Here is a 14928-nt window from a genome sequence, read left to right as displayed (position 1 = left end):
CATGTTGTAAGGAGGGAGAGGTCCTTGGGGAGGGACATCATACTTTGAGGGTGTAGGGACGGTGCAGAAGGGGAAGATCCTCTATAAGATGGATAGATTCAGTGACTGGGGTAATCGGGATGGGTGTGTCAGAGGCAGTGCGATTGCCAGACGATAGAGAAGGGTTTAGGGCTGTTGTACATAGGGTCGCTATGGGTCGCAAGTGACTTGACGGCACATAACAACAATAGCCATGGCAATAGAGACATAATAGTATCAGATAGATCTTGGCTGAAAGCAGAGAGTACTGGAAATGTCTATCTGTGTTTCATTGACTGTGTAGATCACAGCAAATTTTGGCTAACCTTGTTGAGAAGAATGGGAAACCCAGAACACTTGATTGTTCTCATGTGAAACGTATACTTCTACCAGGAAGCAATTGTCAGAACAAAGTAAGAAAATGCTGCATGGTTCAGGATAAAGAAAAGAGAGCATCAGAGATACATCCTATCTCCACACCTTTCCCGTGTACATATGGAAGAGATTATTTGGGAGGCTAGAGTTCATGAGTAGGAATGTGGCATCAGGATTGGAGAAAGACTCATCAACAACTTATGTTATGCAAATGACACAACCTTGCTTGCCAAGACTGAAGTGCCTTTTGCAGAAGATCAAGGACTACAATCTTCAGTATGGATTGAAGCTCAACATCAAGAAAACAAAGATTCTCAGTACTGGGCCAATTAGCATCATGATAGAAGGAGAAGAGATTGAGATTATTTTGAATTTCAACTTGCTTGATTTCATAACCAAAACTCTTGGCATCAGCAGCCACGAAATCAAAAGGTGAATTGCATTAGGTAAATCTGCTGCCAGAGACCTCTCCAGAGTGCTGAAGAGCAATGATGTCAGTCTGAAGACTAAGGAGCCCTTGATCTAAGCCATGGTCTTCGCAAGTACTTGCTGCACATCAATGACTAAAGATGATAGTAGAATAATCAATACCTTTGAGTTATGGTAGTGGAAAAGAGTATTGAACATACCATGGACCACCAAGAGAACAAACAGGTCAGTCCTGGAGAGGGTAAGATTAAGTTACTCCTTGGAGGCCAAGACTTTGAAGCTGCATCTCACATACTTTGGCCATGTGGCCAGGAGGGACTGATCCTTGGAGAAGGATGTTATCCTTGCAAGGGTGGAGGGACAGCTTAGGAAAGGAATACCCTGGAGGAGATGGATTGACATAGTAACTGGAGTAATAGGGGTAGATATGTCAGAGACAGTGAGCCTGGCTCACGGTAGGGCAGTGTTCAGAGCTATTGTGCATAGAGTCACTATAAGTCACAGGTAACTCGATGCTAAACAACAACATTAACAACACAATAATAGCAAAATTAATACACTATATTGTAGAGTAAGGGAGTTCTGGTGGCCTAGTGGTAAGAAATTGCACTGCAATCCCAAAGGCATACAGTTGAAATCCACCAGCTGCTCCATGGGAGATGGATGGACAATTTCCTCTTACAAGATTTACTGTCTCTGATAACCCCCTGGAGGATCAACTATGGGTTGATTCTGAGTTGGCAGCATGCAACAACAGTAACATTACAGAGTCAGCTTCATACCAGTGTTTTATATTCAGTTCACGCAGAAATTCTATGATGTAGATACAACTATTGTTGAAATTTTGAAGGGAAGAAGATAGAGGCTAGAAAGGTCAGGAGACTTGTCTCATTGTTTGAAAGTGAATTGTACAGGTAAGAGACATCCACAGGGTCCAGGAGAGAAAAAGATGTTAGACTTGTAGAAGAAAGCAGAGGCTAAGTCATGAAGATTCTTACAGGTCATGTTGAGAATCTTGAACTTGAATTTGAGATAAAAAAACAAGCCAGAGAAAGACTGATGTGACCAGCTTTGCTGCGAGATCCCCATAGTGTGTGTTTGTGGAGAACGACTTGCCAAGTTGAAACTGGAGATTTGAAGTTACAGAGAATTTCAACTAATTTAAACAAGAAAAGAAAAATTAGTTTCATATGAAGAGAAGATTGCCAGTAGGGAATACCTAGGCTTGGTTAAGTCAGCAGCTCCAGTGTGTCATTGAGAAGGCAGGTCCTTTCCATTTCCCCTCTCTGCTGTTCTCAGTAGGTTAGCTTCGACCCTCACTATATATGATGTCCTCCCATGCAGAACAGTATCTGATGGAAGAAGAGAGGTGACACATTTTCCTATATGTCTTTCTTGATCAGAAGAAGAATTTTCCCTGAAATTCCCCAGACTTCTTACTCCTCATTGGCCGTGTTTGAGTTCATGCCCCTTCTAGGGTAATCACTGACAAAGGGAAGGAGATTCTCATTATTGATCATAATGAATCCAGATTTATGGAATGTACCATGTTTAAGAGGAATGAATACTTGAATAAGGATGTTGGGTAGGCAACCAACAATGCCTATTTTAGATCAGATATGTGGCTATTATAGGAATTCAGCCTAGAAATGTTGGTAGCCTGGCTTAATAGATGAGGAGTCAAGCAGTAAGAAGCAAAACAATGGACAGATTTCAAACTATCAAGAAAGTTGCATCACCAGATATTGGTGATTAATTCAGTTCTGAGGTAAAAGATAAGAAAAGTCAGACATACTTAAATTTCTAGTTTGAGCACCTGAGAAGTCAAAACAAGGAACACTTTCTGTCCTCTTTCTTCCTTTATTCAATAAATATTCTTGTTAATGACTGTTGAATCAACTCCAAATGTACACTGAATGTTTCGTACACAGAACAAAATACTGTCCCATTCTGTGTCATCTTTGGATCACCTGAAGCATACTTATTTTGTTGTGGTTATTGAATTAATCCATTACCAAGATGTCATCAAACATGACGTCCTCCTTTATTGATTACTCTTTCTCTATAACGTGTCTAAAGCAAGGGAGATGAACAATGTACTATTGTGATCCACAGAGTTTTCACTGGCTAATTTTTGAAAGTAGATTGCCAGGCTTTTCTTCCTGTTCTGCCTTAATCTTGAAATGCTGCTGAAACCTGCCCACCATGAGTGAGCCTGCTGGTATTTAAAATACAGATGGCATGGTTTTTAGTATTAAAACAACACTGAATCCACCACAGGACGACACATTGACAGATATGTGGTAGCAACAAATATTGTTAATCATCAATATGCTCAATTAAACTAGGACTAGTCTTTGAAGAAAATCAAGCCAAACTGTGGAGGTTGGTGTGCTGTGGGTCTCCAGAAGCCCTTTCCTTGAGTGTACCTGGATTTTCATCTATGCAAGGTGTCAGAGAGGTTGGAGCAGTGGTCTTAGACCCAGAGTATTAGGACCTACAGGCTTAGTAGAGTGGAACACACTTGTCTTTTTCCAAAAAGGGATGAGATTGTTACACTTTGGAGTTTCATAGTTTCTTCATCATTCTTCTATTAAAAATTACATGTTGAGTACCTATTATGGCCAGGCACAGTTCTAAGCATTGGAGAAGCTGCAGTGAATGAGGAGGACCAGTAAGTCACCCCTTCAGGAGCCCTCACACTAGTGGGATCAATATCTGCGTGGCCATCAACATTCTAACAAGAAACACTACTTGCATGTTTACAAACCAAGCCTGAGCTTATCAGCCCATTTCGTTTTCTCTAACACTCAGAGCAATAAAAATTATTATTATCGTATTTCACAGATTCTCTCAAGCACATTTTTTTTTCTTAAGTTAACATCTCAGGCATCGGCATGGGTCTTAAAATTGATGGTGTGTCAGCATTTAATTGGTAGCACTTGCTTTCTTTCTTAGAGGTAAATAAGAATGGGCCTGACAATCATTGATATCTTAGGTTTAATAAAACACAGAATTACTCTTGTTTCATAGATAACAAAGCTTGAGTTCAGAGAGGTTCAGTGACTTTTCAAGGTTATGTGTCCACATTTTTGTGGATGCAGGCAGGAGGAACCCTGGACTGTGCAAAGAATTGTGTAAAAAGCTTCAGTGCCCCTGGCCAGAGCCTCCTCTCTGAGCTGCTCTCTAAGGATTTGTTTTCCAAGCATAGCACAGCTTGCAACTTAGATTTTTTTCTACAGGGAAAGGAAGCTCTACCCTGTCCCAGAATGAGCTTCAAAGGGAGCCTGGTCTCCCTTCCCTCCACCCCATTAGTGGAGCAGCAGGAGGGTGGCTAAGACCGGAGTTAAGCACGTCTGGGATCAAAAGAACCCCCATCTCTCTAGAGTCCCCATGGGGCTTGCATGATCTCCCTCTCCTGTCTACCCTGAGTGATCAGTTGACAAAATACATCTGGGCGAGAAGGAGGCCTCTGTGATCACCTGTCATCTCCCCTAAACACCTCTGATGTGTTTTCTTTCTTCATTACCCATGAGGTGTCAATTCTTTACCTGCAGTGATCTAACTTGACATGTCCTTGTGGCTGGAAGGCAATTGTGCTGTGAGTGGGTGGATTGGCAAGGAGGCATGAAGATGTCTTATCTGGAGATGAAGAAAAGGGAGAAAGATGATAGGTTGGGAATTGGAAGTTGGCTTGTCTTTGTTGTTGTTACTAAGTGCCATTGAATCAACTTCAACTCAGTGAACCTATGAAGAGCAGATCTTCCTCACTATCTCTGTCATGTTCAGGCCCTTTGTTATAGTCACTGTGTCAATGAATCTTGTCAAGAGTTGCCTTCTCCTTCTCTCACCCTTCACCTTTCCCAGCATGATTGTTTTTCACCCCCAAGATGTGGTACCTCCTGAAAAGATGCCCAAAGTATGAAAGACAAGGTTTCACCATTCTTATATCCAAGCGATACCCTAGTTGTACTTCCTTTAAGACAGACTTGTTTACTCCTTTGGTAGTCCATGCAATATTGAATACTGTTTCCAACCCATAACTCAAAGGCATCAATTATTCTGTCATCTTTATTTATTGTCCAACTTTTAGATGCATTGAAAACAATTCATGGTTTGGATCAGGCACATCTTAGTCTTTAAACTGGCACCCAGCTCTTTATCCCATGTCTAATCCCAAGCAGCATGTTTTCCTTTTGTTTTGGCTTCTTGACACTCTGGTGCAATTTTTTTCTTTTACTGTAAAAAATCTGTATGGGGATCCAAGGGGACAAGGGGTTGGAAGCAGAAGAGTGAGGATGGGCAGAGAGGAAATCAAAGGGCTGCACAATTTGGTGGGTGGAGGAAGTGGGTGAAGGAAATGGGAAAGATCCTGTGGAAATAAGAAAAGACAAAGTAATGGTGAGTATAGATAGTCCCAATGGTGATTAATTTTGTTTATAACAAAGAAATCGTCTTTTTCATTTGTGGGTTTCTCATTTGGGAATTGGACGCAGACTCTCTGGCTGCTTCATGTTGAACAGGGGTGTTGAGATGAAAGGGAACCAGAACTCACTTTAATACTTTATTGGTGCTCCTGAGTTGAAGCTGCATCCCTTCTTGTTCAGTTAGACGATATTTTCCTGACCTTTACTGCCATCTGGACTGCAAAGCATTTGACAAGGTGAGTCCAGTAGAGGTGGCTGGATGAACCTTGAGGTTCCACTCACCTTCACTTCCTTAGCTGGCAGTTATATTTCCCTTTTGTCTCTGGAACTGGGCTCAGGGTTCAGGTCTGGAGTAAGACTCAGTGCTCAGGCTACCTATAGGAAAGGGAGCAAACTTAGAACAAACTTGTGAGTTACAAAGAGAAGGGCTTTGAATAATTTGTTACTTACAGATAGATGTACTGGAGAAGGAGGTGGAGGAAAGTGGGTTAGATAAAATTCCTTGCACGCACCAGGTGGTTCTCCCTGGTGTCAGGCAGCTTTGCCCAGGGGCTGGGCAGCTCTCCCCAGGGGTTGGGCAACTCTCATCCAGGGGATGGATGGCTCTCCTCAGACTGAGTAGCACTCGCTTGGGGCTGGTGGCAATCCTCAGGGGCTGGGCGGCACTTCCCTCCACCAGAGCTCCCCCATCCCAGTTTTGAACCCTTCACCCCACTGGAGATCAAGGCCAGGGTGAGCACCCCTGGCTCCAACACTGCCACCATCACCCCTCTGCCCTCAACCAAGTGGTCCAACTGCAACTTGAAATAGGCATCACTACCCTCCCCCTCTACAAATGGAGAAGGGGCTTTTAGAGTAGTGAACAGACCCACCCTAGGTTGAAACAGTTCTTGGCAGCAAGAAATCAAAAGCTGTGGTGCATTGAGGAGATCTGCTGTCCAGGATCTATCCAAGGAAATCTTCACTGACAATGAGATGCTCTCCCAGATCTGGTCCTTCACTTCCTGTGCTCCATGGTGTTGCTGCCACCTTTTCTATCCCTTCCCATGTTGGGGGCCCATGGCCACTGGCAACCACCACCACTGGCCATGTGGGGGCTCTGTTGCACTGGCATCTCCTCCGTGAGAGGAACCCTGGACTCTGGTCATGGTGGCCCCGTGCGGCCGTGATAGCCCAGGCTTTGAGGTGGGTGGCTGGTGTCGGTGGGACTCACCCATATTTTTTTGAGGCTCTTTATACTCTTGATATTGAGTCTCAATCCACATTAAAGACCAGTAGTCAATTGTGTAACTGTTCAGGTACAGATAAACTGTGAGCTGTGGAGGGCCATGGCAGCCTGATTTAATGTGGCCCAGCATGCCTCCAGCTCCTCATGCTGCTTCCTCCACCACCTCCATCTTGGTTCTCGGGTGCAATTTTTAGAGTCTCTTCTGACACCCATTTAGATTTTTTCTTTCCCCTCTGTTTTTATAGTGACTTTTTACTTTCTTCATGGATTATATCCTTGATATTACCCCACAAATCTAGTCTTCAATCATTGGTGTTCAGTGCCTCATATCTATTCTTCAGAGGATCTTGAAATTCAGATGGAATTGATTGAAGATTATGTTTTGGTTCTTGTGGACTTATTTTCATTTTCTTTGGGCTCAATTTGAACTTGCATATGAGTAATTGATGATCTAACACACAGTCTGCCCCTGGCCTAGTTTTGATCGCTGCTATTGAGCTTCTCCAATGATTTATTCCACAAATGCAGTCAATATGATTCCTATGTAGTCCATCAGGTAAGATCCATGTGTAAAGTCATCGTTTGTGCCTTTTAAAAAAAGATATTTGTAAAGGGAGCTCTGGTGGCCTAGTGGCAGGAAGCTGCACTGCAATCCCAGAGGTGCGCGGTTCAAATCCTCCAGATGCTCTGCTGGAGAAGGAGGTTCAATCTCCTCCAGTACCAGTCAGATCTGATTTGACAGTACACACACAAAAATAATTAAAAGTAAATTAAATAAAAAAATTTTTAAAAAAGGATATTTGTAATGAATAAATCACCGTAAATACAAAATTCAGTCATTCCATTTATAGCCTCATTTCTATCACCAAGCTCTTATTTTCCTACTACTCCTTCTTCACTGTTTCCCACTTTTGCATTCCAGTCACCAATTATCATTAATGGATCTTGAGTACTTGTTGGGTCAAATTTGGGTTGCAAGATTTGGTAAAAATTCTCAATTTCTTCCTCTTTGACTCCAGATGTAGAAGCATATATTTGAGTAATAGTGTGTTAATAGGTCTTCCTTGTATGCATATGGATAACTTCTTTGCTATGCATCTGAAAGCTGAACAGTGAATAAGGATGACAGAAGAAGAATTGATGTCATTGAACTGTGGTGTTGGAGAAGAGCACTGAACATTCCATGGCTGACCAAAAACCAAACAAATATGTCTTGGAGATGGTACAGCTGAAGTGCTCTTTGAAGGCAAGAATGATAAGGCTTCACCTCACATGTTTTGGGCATATTACTAAGAGAGACTATTCCTTTGAGAAGGACATACTTCTTTGGAATGGTGAAGGGTTGGTGAAAAAGGGGAAGACCCTCGACCAGGTAGATTAAAGCAGTGACTGCCACCATGGACTCTGTGTGTCCATCATGACGATGGTCAAGATAGAATAGGGTTCAGAAGTTTTGTTCATAGGGTTGCTATGAGTGTACTCAACTTGACAGCACCTAACAATAACAATCCCTAGGGGAGCTCCACTGGTATAGTATATAGAGAATTGTGCTGCTAACCCACAGACACTACCTCTCTGGTGGTTCAAATCTACCAGAAACTTTCAGGGAGAAAGGTGGGCAGTCTCCTCTCATATGATTTATCAGAAACCTAGTGGAGGGCCAGCTATGAGTCAATTATGATTCAACAGCAGTTTGAATTATTCTTCAGAGCTGAGCTCCTAAGCCAATTCCAACTGTGGGATGACATCAGAGAATACAAGCGCAGTATAGGCATTGCTTCTGCTTCTCTAGACCCTTCCTCTTCCTTTTCCCCCTATAAGTCTGCATGACAGATTCTGAGACAATCTCTTCCCTCCTTACCTGGAATTCTTCACCTGGTTAACTATATACATGGGGTGGGTTCAGGAGCAATTTGCAACTCTCCCCTTGGATTTTTTACAGGTGATATGAGACCTCATGAGGTCATCTTGTCCATATCCCTTTCTCTAGTTCACTAAATTACCTGCAGAATTCTCCCAGAAGAATTCCCAAATCTATTCTGATAGTCAATACCTCTTATCTTTAAATTAATGTACTTCATTAAGACATATTTTCTAACTGGACTAGAATAATTAAAAAAAATCCTCTTACTTGTTTCTCTTTTTGCCTTCCATGCCCCAGTCAATAATCCTTCCTCATTCTCACTTCTTCACTCTGTTTCATTAGAGTTCAAACCCCACCTACTATGTAAGGACCTGACTACCCACTGCTAGATTGCTTGCCTCTCATCTAAAAAGGGAGCCACATCCTGCATTGAAGGCCGGAGTGAATGAATAAGTTATAATACGCTTCTTCAAAGTAGGCCTTTGAATAGGTTTGAACTGATAATGTCATGGCCATTGCCATAGAACTGGAATGGCCTTGAATTTGTAAAATTTGAGTGCCCTGCAATGGGAATGGGAAAAATTACTATGAATTGAAGCTCTGGATTGTGAGCCTTAGAAGAGACATAGTGAGCTCTTTATAAACTGGATGCATCAAACAAGCATTACCAGGGCTTGAGCTCTGGTGATGTAGTGGTAAGGAGTTGTGTTACCAGCCCCAAGGCAAGCAGTTCAAATCTACCAGCAGGTCTATGAAAGAAAGAGGTATAATCTTCTCTGGTGTGATTTAAAGCCTCTGAGAACCTGCTGGAAGGTCAGCTACGAGTCAGTTCTGACTCCATGGCACACGACAACAACAAATGGAGTGCAAAACACATTCAAAATGGTCTGGCTAGCCAACATCTTTGAGCCAACCATTATTGTTTCTGATTCTCTTGACAGGTATATTTGGTGGGTACACTGCCCTTGCTTTAAAAGTGACTAATTACATTTCTATCAGGGCATAGATCTGTAATTTCCTCCCTTCAATTATCATTTTGGCACACTCACATTTTACAAATTTAAATCCTTCCAGTTTCACTTCATTGGTCGTTATTGAACCAAAAAGAATCAGTTCAGAACCCTGTTTCAAGGAGACCCAGGAAAGAGTAAGTTCACCCCTTCTACTGAACCCACCTTGATGCTGATGCTACCAATTCTGATGAATTTGATTTTATACCTAAATTCTCCTTCTAGCAATAAGCTTTGATCTTAACATTTTCTTCCACCAATCTCCATTCTAGGGACCCAATCTTATTCCTTACACATAAGATTTGTAAGGATTATTTGTTCTGCTTCTACTTGGAACTTTGTCACCCTGTGCTGATCCTGGGGTCAACTTTCCCACCGGTACCTGCGTCTTCTCCATACTGTCATTGATTGTCTTGAGCCAGATCAGCTTCTGTAACACTTAACCAACCCTAGGACCAGGGAGGTACCAGCTCCTAGCACCTTCCTGTGTCCCTCATCCTTCTCCAAAAGACTTGCACTGTGCTGCTCAGTCTTGAGAGCCCACAATGTCTTCCTACTGCTGCAACCCACTGGCTTCCTCTTGCTTCTTTTTTTATTTCCATTAAAGGTGAAAATATTACTTTTGAGGAATATCATCCACATCACACATTTTCAAATAGAGTGACACAGTAAAGTAAAAATATTATCTTTGCCCTCATCCTAAAACTATATAAGGAAATAATATTTCCTTTTAAATCATAGTGCATAGAAGTTGAGTACCAGCATCCAATATGAAAAAATGAGGGAAGAAATATTTACTATGTATTTCATATTTCTTAGGCTGAGATATTAATATTTCTCCTTTCAATTCATATTACCCAAACCGTTAAAACCAGGAAGAAAACAATAAACGTGGTGTTTCTGGAATTGGAGAGGCTGTGCTCTTGTCTTCCTTGCAGGCATTCCTGGGATCTGTCTCCTGGAAAACTTGCTGACATACTCATGTTGCAGTTGTTTATTACTTAAAGAATGACACAAATATTCTTATGTCCAAATTCTGTTGAGTCTTCCACCTTAGCTTGGGTGTTACTTTGGCCATGTTCTTTTTTGTTTGTTTGTTGAGTTTTTAAATGGGTATTATCTTGTAGGTCAGCTGCAGATGGCGAACGTGCCTGTCTATATATATGCCAAGTAAGCTTTTTGAGTTCTGAAAGTTTCTTCATATTTCCATGAATCCCCTGCCTTGTTCATACTGGGTACAATTAAGGTTTATTGACAAGAAAGATGTCCTTAGGGGCTGAATTGTGTTCATTTCCTCTCACACATGCAAGCGCTATGTTGAAATTCTGACCACTGACATCTCTGAGTGTGAACTCATTTGGAAATAGGATCTTTGAAGATGTCACTAGTTGAGTTTGTACTGGCAAGGTAGGTCCTAATTCCTCTAGGTGGTGTCTTTTAAAAGAGGAGATAAGAAACAGAGACACAGACAGAGAAATAATGACCATGCGAAGATGAATCTACAAACCAAAGAATGCCTATGGCTAAGCCAGGTAGTGGGGGACAAGATGGAATTCTCTCCTAGAGACTCTGCAGAAGCATGACCTGACCAATCCATTAATTTGAACTTCTAGACTTCAAACAATAAATTTATGCTCTTATAAGTCACTCAGGTTGTGGAATTTTGTTGTAGCAGCCCCAGGAAATGAATACATCATGTCTTCCATAGCATGACTGGTGGAACTGAATTAGATAAAAGGTCAAGAGCCAGGAATGTTGAAGGATACCAATCTCTACTGACCCTTGAGCTCCAAACTATTCTTCTCCCTTAAGTTAAAAGTGAATCGTCTAATGGAAGATGACAGTTTGCCAGTGGCTGCCTGAGTGGCAGCAGGCAATCTTGTCAACCATTATTCTGCGGGAGTAATCCTCGAACCCGATCGTCCTCTCCATTTGATCTGCTGGAGACCGCAGGAGATAGTCAAATGCTTTTGGCTAATATCATATGCACGCATAATTAGATGGCAGCAATTGCCATCTGGGTTTCCAGCACTTGTTCCAACATCCAGGCCCTGGGCAAGGAGCTGGTTGGTAGTGAGGCAGGGAGACCTCCCCCACCCTGCCTGTCCTCTGTCAGCCTCCCGGAGAGCAGATTGGAAGCATGGAGCCTGGGAGCACAGTCCTGTGGAAGGCCAACAATGCTCAATGAAGAGTGACAACAGACAGGTGGCAGAGGGAATCGAGCCGTGAGAGTGTCTTTGCCAGCTTACGGCTTGGCATGGCATTGCGGGTTGGATGGGTTGCCATGGGCATGGAGGATGAGGCTTGTGGGCAGCCCTTGTTTCAGAGCGGAAGCCAAGAATGAGTTTGAGGGTTCTCAGAGCAGTGATGGGGCTGATGAGATGCCATCTGCCCCGCCCCTGGCACTGGGCTCTTCCATCTCCTGACTGTTGGAGCTCCCTGCGGGTGCCAATGACACAGGCATATGCTTGGCCAGGTCTGGCTGACATTTTCCTGAGGCTGGTGCTCAGGCTTCCTGGCTGGGAGGGGAGGTGGAGATGAAGGTGCCTTCGGGAGGGTCTTCTGCTCTAGAGGAAGATGACAAGATTGAGTGAACCTGGACCCTAAGGCCACAGACATTTTATTATTTAATATCATTTTACTTGGGAGGTTTCCATCAATGATGGGGCTGGCAGTAGCCCATGAAGTGCTTGCTGCCTGCTGTGCCTGTAGTTTAATCAACCAGTTAATTCAAGATGGGTGTCCAGTAGGCTCTGACTGGTGGTAATGAGCCCTTCTCTCTCCCTCTCCCTCTCTACCTCTCTCCCTCTCCCCACCCCCCATCAAGATCATAGCATCATGGACTTTGAATTAGACAGAGCTGGGTTTGAATCCCAGCTCTCCATTTCCCAGCCAAGTGACCTAGGTTACATTAACCAATTGATTATTCTTTCTGCAAAACAGACTGAAGAGCATTTGATTCATTGGAGATACTCAGAAAGTGTTACCCCTTTTTCCTTTTAGAGACCCTGTGTGGTCCAGACGCTTAAGTGCTTGACTACTAGCTAAAAGACTGATGGTTTAAACTTATCCCAGGATGCTAAGCCTGACAATCTACATCCAAAAGGTCAGAGCCCTCACAACTCTAGGGAGCAATTCTACTTTGCACATATGGGGTTACTGTGAATCAAAATCAACTCTATGATGAATAATAGCTACAACAAAAACTCCCCTTTCCCTCTTAATGTACAACTGAGATTGCTGTTGTCCTATGTGCTATCGACTTGACTATGACTCATGGTAAACCCATGAACAGCAGATCTAAACCTTACCGTGTCCTGTATCATCCTCACAATCTTGAATATGCTCATGCCCATTGTTAAACTCATCGTTAAAATGTCAGTCCATCTCGCGAAGGAGCTTCATCTCTATCTCTATCTCTGACCCTCCAACTTTCTAAGCATGATGTCTTTTCCCCAGGGATGACCCCTCCTGATAATATGCCTGAAGAATGAAGACAAACTTTCACCATCCTTGCTTCGAAGGCTCTCCCTGGTTACACTTTCTCCAATTCAAAGATATACATTCTTCCCCAGTCATTTTTATTCATTGTCTAACTTTTCAATGAACCTGTTGTTTGCTGTTGCTATGCACATCAAGTCACCTGTAACTTAAAGTGACCCTATGTACAATATTCTGAACCCTGCCCTATCCTGAATCAATCTCACTGTCTCCAACACTTCTACTCCTTTACCCCATTACTGAGTCAATCCACCTCCTCTAGGGTCTTCCTCTCCTGCGCTGTTCCTCTACCCTTTCAAGCATGATGTCCTTCTTCAAGGACTGGTCCCTCCTGGCAACATGCCCATAGTATGTGAGATGGAGATTCAAAATGCTTGCTTCCAAGGAGAAACTTGGTTTCACCTTATAGGATGGATCTGTTTGTTTTCTTGGTGGTCCATAGTATGTTCAATACTCTTTTCCAGAACCACAATTCAAAGGTGTTGATTCTTCTTCCATCATCCTTAGTTATTGTCCAGCTCTCTGACACATAGCAAGTAATTGTGAAGACCATAACCTGGAATAGGTGGACCTTAGTTTCTAGATTGACATCATTGCTCTTCCACACTCTGGAAAGGCCCCTGACAGTAGACTTTCCTTAAAACAACTTGTCTTTTGATTTCCTGAATGCTGGTGCTAAGAGTGTTGATTGTGGAACCAAGCAAGCAGAAATTGTGAACAATGGTATCTCTAGATCTCTGTACAGAGCAGAGAAGTAGCCTGGAGGCAGTCATGAGTGCATTATCACTCTAGTGAGGTAGGGGAGGGCTTGTTACCATAGAGCATTGGAGTGGTGAACAGAAGCCTAGGCTGAGGGTGTTCAGGTGGGCTAAGTGTACTATTGTAGTTAGGTGCTGTTGAGTTAAGTACAAATCATTGCAGCCTTATGAATGATAGACCTGAACCCTGTCCTATCCTGTGCCATCGTCATCATCTCTGACACATTTGAGTCTATTTCTGCAGTTATTGTGTCAATCCATCTGATTGAGGACCTTCCTCTCTTTCTCTGACCCTCCATCTTTTTCAGCATGGTGCCCCTCTCCAAGGAATAGCCTCTCCTAGCAACATGTGAATGTGTAAGATTAAATATGTGAGATGAAACTTTGTCATCTTTGCCTCCAAGGAGCATTCTGGCTGCACTTTTCCCAAAGCATATCTGTTTCTTCTTTTGGCAGCAGTCCATGCTCTTTTCCAATACCATAATGCAAAGGCATCAATTCTTCCTCTGTCATTCTTATTCATTGTCCAGCTTTCAGATGCACAGTAAGTGATACGAAAGACCATGGTCTAAATCAGACACACGTTAGTCTTCAGACAGACATTCCTCCTCAGTAATTTGGAGAGATCCATGACAGAAAACTTGCCCAGTGCAATACATCTCCTGATCTTCTGACTGTTGGCACCAAGTGTGTTGATTGGGGTCCAAGTAAGAGGAAATAGTTGACAACTTCAATCTCTTTTCCATCTATCACGTTGCTTACTATTCAGTGGTGATGATTTTTGTCTGCCTCATGTTGAGAAGAAATCCAAATTGAAAGCGATAGTCTTTAATCTTCTCCAGCAAGTGTTTCAAGTCCTCTTCACTTTCAGCAAGAAGCAAGGTTGTGTGTCATCTGTATAATGCAGGTTGTTGAGTTTTTCTTTGATTCTGATGCCACATTCTTTTTCAGAGTCCAGCTACTTGAATGATTTGTTTAGCATACAGATTGAAAAAGTATGGGGAAAGTACGCAACCCTGACACACTTACCTTTCCTCATTTTTTTTTCAATGTTCTTATTCTCTTTTAATTTTTTTTAGAGATTTTAAACATCAACTAGACACTGGCAAAGGAGAAATTAATAAAAAATACACATTATAGAGTATACAGTTAAACACATTCAGTTGTGGAACATGCAGATTCAATAACATAGCAGGAATATAGGTATGAATATAAGTGTATATTAACATTACAAAAAAATATTCTCAATTATTGAACTTAATAAGCGCTCTCTAATTCACAAAATCTATGTTGTTTTTTTTCTATAATTATATTTTAT

The sequence above is a fragment of the Elephantulus edwardii genome, unplaced genomic scaffold, assembly GCF_000299155.1.
Source record: "Elephantulus edwardii isolate Elephantulus edwardi_28Jun2011 unplaced genomic scaffold, EleEdw1.0 scaffold00093, whole genome shotgun sequence".
NCBI lineage: Eukaryota > Metazoa > Chordata > Mammalia > Macroscelidea > Macroscelididae > Elephantulus > Elephantulus edwardii.
This window is presented reverse-complemented; position numbering follows the sequence as displayed.